The sequence below is a fragment of the Notamacropus eugenii genome, chromosome 3 (assembly GCF_028372415.1).
Source record: "Notamacropus eugenii isolate mMacEug1 chromosome 3, mMacEug1.pri_v2, whole genome shotgun sequence".
NCBI classification, from domain to species: domain Eukaryota; kingdom Metazoa; phylum Chordata; class Mammalia; order Diprotodontia; family Macropodidae; genus Notamacropus; species Notamacropus eugenii.
This window is the reverse complement of record NC_092874.1, coordinates 164,928,510-164,936,099: the sequence shown is the minus strand read 5'-3', so window position 1 is coordinate 164,936,099 and position 7,590 is coordinate 164,928,510. Positions and strand designations below refer to the sequence as shown.

The following is a 7,590-nucleotide window of genomic DNA, read 5'->3' as shown; positions in this document are numbered from 1 at the left end:
TGCTCCTCTTTGGTATTTGTGTTTTGTGCTTTGTCCCCACAGAAATATTTTATGGTCTTTCCTTTTCTGCTTTTATTTTTACTCAGATAATAACCCTTTCCCTGGCTTTTAAGACAGATCTCTGCATCTGTGGGAGAGGGAACTCTGTCTCACAGTTCTTGTGCCTAAAACTTGAGGCTAGAAATTAAATGCTGCAGCTTATCTGCTGCTGAGCTTTCTGGAGTTTGAAAGCAGATGCTGGTTATGTCTTTTTGGGTTTTCCCTGCAGTTACCCTATAGATAGCTTTTTAAGTGTGGGAGAAGGATGGTCTGGATTCTGGAGGCTCCTCTGCTGAGCTAGAACATAAGCAAGCTCAGCTTTCTGCATTATTGTCTTCCTGATTCCACTGGGGTGCTGAGGCATGCCTGGGGTCCTGGTCTTGACAATGGCTGGCTTCATGCCCCTGAGGTTCAGGATCTTCATGAGGTTTGTTGAGGTGGTGCTGTCTGGGACAACTCTGATCTTGCACTCATCGCCTTTGACCACAGCAAGAGGAACCCTCCTTAGAAATCTTTCTAGACTCCCAGACTAAGAGTCTGTTTACCCCTTCTGCTTCTCCCATTGTTCCTGGGTTTTTCCTGGGGAGATAATCTCTTGACAGGTCAAGGCCAACAAAGGAAATGAGATAGCAGTTACTGATCACTCTGCCATCTTGGTTCACAGAAACAGAAATCTCATTTGGTTTTTAAACTCTTTTTTAAGACCTTCTAAGACTCCTTTTTTTGGCAAGTGACCATTTGACACTCCTCTTTGGGGTTTCTTTACTTCAACATCCTCCTCTGAAGATGATCTCTGTTCATCTCTGTTCCCATGTATCAAAGGCTTCTATAGATTCTTTCTCCTTTGCCTATGCATTTTTTGTGGCAATAGCTTAATTTTTGTAAACACTTCTAGTCCTGGGATTTGAGAAATGGTTCCTCTTTTCCCAGATTTTCAATTCTCTCCTCTTGCCAGGAATGATAGTCAAATTTCTAACCTCTTTTAATTGCCTGCAGCCAAGGGTTTTCTGCCCCACTTCCTTTGCACTCACTGGGAATAAGCTGGATCCTTCCAGGATTGAGCTGCTCTTCCTAGCACAGCTAGGTCTGACTTTCCTTATCAGCAGAGGTTCTCTCAATTTTCCCAGGCTCAAACATGCAACTCCTCTGAAATTTCCTGTAACTGGGGTCAAGGTAGCCTCTCAAATCATATAAACCCAGGGCTTTCCACTTGTTGTTAAAATGGCCCCCAGCCTGGAGGTGTTTGCTCTTCACAGGGACCAAACCTGGTCCTGTGATTTTTCTTCTGTGTCTCTCAAATTGTCCCAGGCTGACCCAGATTGTGCTCTTATTCTTATTTGTCTCCACCCACACTTTGTTCAGTCTAAGGTGTTATTTTAATTCTTTTGTGAGGGAAAATCTCGAGAGCATAGAATTTTCTGACCCACTCCTCCATCTTCCCAGAATCCTCTCTCTCCATACCACTGTGTTTTAATATTAGGCAATCTGACACGTGTTAGATAGTAAATCAGAGTTGTTTAAATATGTAACTTTCTCATCAATGGTGATTTAGGGCATTTTTTCATAATATCATAGATAGCTTTAGTTTCTTCCTCTGAAAACTGCATGTTCATATCCTTTGACCATTTGTCAATTGAGGAATGACTTGTATTCTTATACCTTTAACTCAGTTCTCTATATATTATAGAAATGAGGCCTTTATCACAGTCATTAGTTGCAAAAATTCTTTTCCAGGTTTTGCTTCCCTCCTAATCTTGGTTGCATTGGGTTTGTTTGTGAAAAACTTTTCAGTTTAATGTAACCAAAATTATGCATTTTGCATTTTGTAATGTTCTCTATCTCTTATTTGGTCATAAACTCCTCCATTCTCCACAAATCTGACAAATACACTATTCCTTGCTCCCCTAATTTGTTCATAGTATCAGTTCTTATACCTAGATCATGTCTTCACTTCAATTTTACTCTTGTGTATGGTATCAGGCATTGGTCTATGCCCAGTTTCTGCCACACTGTTATCCTGTTTTTTCAGCAATTTTTGTCAGACAGTGATTTCTGATCCCAGAAACTGGGGTCCTTGGGTTTATCAAAAAGTAGAGTCTTATATTCATTAACTACTGTGTCTTGAGTACCTCACATATTCCACTGGTCTACCCCTCTGTTTCTTAGCCAGTACCAAGTGGTTTTGATGATTTCTCCTTTATAATACATTTGAGATCTGGTGGGGCTAGGTCACCTTCCCTAGCATTTCTTTGCATTAATTTCATTGATATTCTGGACGTTTTGTTCTTGAAGATGAATTTTGATATTATTTTTTCTCACCCTAGAAAATAATTATCTGATAGTTTGATTGGTATGGCATTGAATAAGTAAATTAATTTAGGTAAAATTTTCATTTTTATCACATTAGCTCAGCATTAAAAAAACAACAAATTGGGGAAACCATCATAAAGTTCAGTTATGTGCAGTCATGCACCATAAAAAGCATTATTAACATATCAAGTATATTAATATTAGAGGTTGATCATGATAACATGAAAATCATTTGTGTTAACCTTTGCTATGCAATAAAAATTTCTCTTCCTTTTTCTGTTATTTCCTTTGGTCTTTTATTGACTGTCATGGGAATCTACTGGCAAGCATATCCCAGAGAGGGAGGGAATAAGGAATTTAGCTGAGCTAATATAAGTCAGCTAGGGTAGCTTGTACCACAGATCTCTTTTTCTCGTACTTCACCTATTCTGGGTTGCTATGTGTTTAGTGTCCGCTGATCAGCTCTTGAAAGAAATCTCAAAGCTCCCCCAACCCCACTCCTCTAACAAAAAAGCTGCTAAATTTTCTGTGATCCAGACTGTGACACTGTGTTACTTGAATTGTTCTTTTTTGATTATTTGTAATGTTTTTCCTTTACCTAGGAGTTAAAAATTTTTGCTATAACATTCCTAGAAGCTTTTAGTTTTAGTCTCTTTCATGAGGTGATTAGTAGATTCTTTCCATTTGTATTTTACCCTCTGGATCTAAGATATCTGGGTAGTTTTCCTGGATAATTTCCTAAAATATGATGTCAAGGCTCTTTTAAAAAAATCATGGCTTTTGGTTGGGCCTCTGGAGCAGTCTGTGGGCACCTGGGGCTTTGCACTTCCCAAAGCCTGGACGGAAGCTGACAGCCCTCGGTCTAGACTATAAGAGGTGGCTGGCAGGGCACATAAACTGTCAACCAATGCTGAGGCGCTGCAGGGCCAGAGCTGAGCAAAGCAGCCTGGGAGACTGTGGGCTTCACAGGACTCAGGTCCAGGCCTCATCATGTCTGGCATGAAGCTGACCATCCATGCCTACCGAAAGATGGTGCTGCACAGAGGCCAAGTAGCCCCACTCCGCTGTCAATGGGCTCCTAGTGGCTCTTCCACAAGGAAAAGCCATCACAAGGCAGCCCCAATCCGCATCAGGCCCTTTCTGTGGACTGCATCACCCTTTTCACGGCACCCTGGTGCTGGCCCCCATGCTGGAGGTGGCCCTCACCTTGACTGATTCATGGTGCAAAGATAATAGCTATGTGATTGCTGGTTATTGTCAGAATAATTAACGTGTGAAAGATGTCAGTCCAAATCAGGTTGCTGAGAAAGTAGCTTCCAGAATTCAGGAAGGCTTCAATGATACCATATTCATCATACTAGACAACACGAAGTTTACAATGGAGTGCATAGAACCCACAATTCATGTGTATGAGCATCATGGAAACAAATGGGTGCAGAGATCCATACTGTGGTTATTTTGAAGACTGACCAGAAGCCCAGAGGATCTCAGTGTCTCTCTTGTGTACAGGTCCTGGAAAACTCTTGTGGATTTTGATGACCACCTGTATGATATCTGGAATTTCTGGACAAATCCAGAAATCAATAAAGCTTTTCTGTACCTGTTTCAGAGAGGGACTCCACTGACTGATTTATATAACTTTTGTGGAAAGGCAACAGTTTTAAGAAATAGCATGTGGCTCAAATGGCAGTGTGTCTAAATGGTCATCTTTTTAAAGCAAAGATCTCTCGAGGAGATATGAACTGCCAAGTCTAACTGCCCCTGTGGATTCTTTCTCAGTTGTATGTTGCTCTGATTTTCAAAATCAAAGCTATTTCTGTTTGTCCAAGGTTGTTCCTATTAAACAATTTTAACTAACCTTAAAAGAAAAAAACATGACTTTCCGTTAGTCCAATAATTCATAATGTAACTCTCTTGCTGACCTCTATTTATGCTTCAGTGTACTCATTTACATAATGATTGAGTTGGATTATATTTTATCCAATGTTCTATGCAATTCTAAATCTATTATCTTATTTAGGTTAATTTAAGGAAGCATTTTTTTTTGACAATAGGTCATCGGACTTTAGAATTAGTCCCCATAACGTACTGCTGAATCCCCCTCTGGGGAGGTCTTTAAAAAGAAACCAGATTTTTATCTATCCAGGATGATATAAATATAGTCTTACCTTGAGATAGGAGCGCAGACTAGATGGCCTTTTAAGCCACTCCATGCTCCATGGTTCTTGATATTATCACTAGGGTTAATTTTTCCCCCAGAAGATGAACATTCATCAAGTCTGCACAGAGAGCTTTCATATATGTTTCTTTTGGGCTATGTCTCAGATTTTCAACTTTGATTAGTGTGTCTCTCAGTAATATTGAGAGCAGTATCACTGAATAATTTGCACCTGCTTTTATGTGTCAAATAAAGTGAAGGATATTTTCTGACAATTATATTTTTCAGTCCATTGCATCCAGATAGATAAGTGTGAAAGCCAGGACCCCAACATACACAGGAAGGCCCACTATAACAGGTTCTTAGATCTGCATTTCTAAAAGAAAAGCAACTTTGGGGGAATCAGAAATAACTTTAATCAAGCACGTGTATCATTCATTTAATTCAGGGGAAAGTCAGTATATAGAACTTCAGAGAAATACAGAGAAATCTGAATCAACAGACAGTGGTTCCAGTTACCAGACAGATAAACAGAAAGAACAAATGGTCTGACCATACATACATAGTTACCAGAGACAGAAGTACCAACATCTGGGTTTTCAAAGCAAGGTAGGGGGCAGAGGAGAAGTTCTTTAGTGACTACCCAGAGTCTCCTCGGGTCAAACAAATATTTCCCATGAGTAAATCCCAAAGCAAAACCTCACCTCAGAGTCTTTATATACTTTTTAGAGCCAGAGGACATCACAACCCTTGAAAACCAGTGCCTCATTAACAAAAGGTATGAGCCTTCCTACAAATCTTCCCAGGCCCATTAATGGGTGGGGAAGATCTTCTTTAATCCCATTATTCAATCAGAGGTGCTTGATTATATTAAAACAAAAAATTAATTTTTCAAAAATGTGTTTATATTTCTTCAAAGGTGTGCAACTATAAATATAAGCACATATTGTGAACTTAGACTATATGTTCAAATATACACACACATATTACTATATGACATTATACCTTTTGAAGTGTTTTTTTTAATCCATACTTCCTCCCTGACCATTTCTAGTAAAATACAGTTTAAAAAACTGATATTTTTGTAAAATATTCCTTTTAAATATGAGGTCATAGATAACATAACTTTAAAAGTTAGGTGGTTAAATTGGTTGGTCACTATTCCAAGATTTAGAACTCAGAATTTTTCACTTAATGTAGTCTCTTAGAGCCTCTGATCATTTACTCATATAACTGTGTTGGGGGTTTTCCTTCTTATTTATCATATATTTAAGATTATTATTAAGAATTATTTTATCTAGGGAGGTTGCAGAATAAAAGCAAGAGACTCATCTGAGCTCTCATCAAAACCCCTCCAAATACCTTTAAAAATGACTCTAAACAAATTCTGGAGCAGCAAAAGCCACAAAAAGACGAAGTGAAACAATTTTCCAGCCAAAGACAACTTAGAAGGTCATAAGGAAACCTCTGTTGCACTAGGTTAAGAGTGGAAGCAGTGCAGCACAGGCCACACCAGTGCAGAACTGGCCTCAGCAAAACAGGAACAAGCTTCAAGAAGATTGAATTAGTCACAGCAGTGGTGGTTTCTGGACCTCCCAGACTAACTGCAAAACCTAACTAAAAAGACAACTTAGAAAGTCAGCAGAAAAGGTGTGTTCCACCTGGGTGAGAATGGAGCACAGGCTGTACCAGCACAGACTTGGACCCAGTAAACCACTGCAGGCCTTGGGAGTCACTGAATCCGAAGTGGCAGTGGCTTCTTCTAGAGTTCTCAGCTGATAGAGAGTAAGGAAGTTGAGCAACTGGTTACAGAGGTCACTTTGCTGGAAATGGGGGAAGGACTTTGCTGCTTTGCCCATACTGAGATCCAGATTGCAGTCCTGAGTGGCAGTATCAGGGCAAGGAGAAACACTATGACACCAAAGCTGCACAAGAGTGGGGGCCCTCATCACAGATACAGGGCAAAAAAGAGTACTTGTGGTCACTCAGAAAAAAACACAGGCCAGAAAAGGAGTAAAATCACTTCTTAGATCATACCACCTTGGAAAAACTGAAAACTTGTAGGTCCCTAGAAGTATCTCTGAAAACATCTGTGAAAACTCCGTGAAGCCTGTGACACTACGTCTTCCACCTGGAAGCAGAGCCCTATTTTAACAGAACTAAAAATCAGGTAGTAGTCTAAGAAAAAGGAACAAAGAAGAGAAAAAAATAACTCTGACCACAAAAAGTTACTATTGTGACAAAGATGATCAAAAAGCACACTCAGAAGAAGACAACAAAGTCAAAGCACCTGCGTCAAAAGCCTCCAAGAAAAATATGAATTGGTCTCAAGATATGGAAGATCTCAGAAAGGATTTAGAAAAGAAGGAAAACTACAAGAAAAACTGGGAAGAGAAATCAGAGTTATGCAACAAAATAAGGAAAAGAATGTCAGTGGCTTAATAAAGGAGACATACCAAAAATCGTGAAAAGAAGAATGCCTTAAAAAGTAGTATTAGCCAAATGGAAAAATTCACTGCAAAAACGAAAAAGACCATCAAAACTTCTTTTTTTTTTTTTATTTTTTATTTATTTATTTAACTTTTAACATTTATTTTCACAAAATTTTGGGTTACAAATTTTCTCCCCTTTTATCCCCTTCCCCCTCAAACCCAAGCATTCTAATTGCCCCTGTGACCTATCTGCTCTCTCCTCTATCCTCCCTCCCTGCCCTTGTCTCCATCTTCTCTTTTGTCCTGTAGGGCCAGACAGCTTTCTTGACCCCTTAACCTGTATTTCGTGATACCCAGTGGTAAGAACCTTACATTTGGTCCTAACACTTTGAGTTCCAACTTCTTTAGCTCCCTCCCTCTCCACCCCTTCCCCTTGGAAGACAGGCAATTCAATATAGGCCAAATCTGTTTAGTTTTGCAAATGATTTCCATACTAGTTGTGTTGTATAGGACTAACTATATTTCCCTCCATCCTATCCTGTCCCCCATTACTTCTATTTTCTTATGGTCCTTTCCCTCCCCATGAGTGTCGACCTCATATTACATTCTCCTCCCCATGCCCTCCCCTCCATCCTCCCCCCCATCCTGCTT

The 7,590-nt window shown here is 39.6% G+C and overlaps 1 pseudogene; it reads left to right on the top strand.

The window, feature by feature from the left end:
- The first annotated feature begins 3,339 nt into the window (after positions 1-3,339).
- On the top strand, positions 3,340-3,814 carry LOC140531295 (ER membrane protein complex subunit 8 pseudogene; annotated as a pseudogene).
- Positions 3,815-7,590: the final 3,776 nt, after the last annotated feature.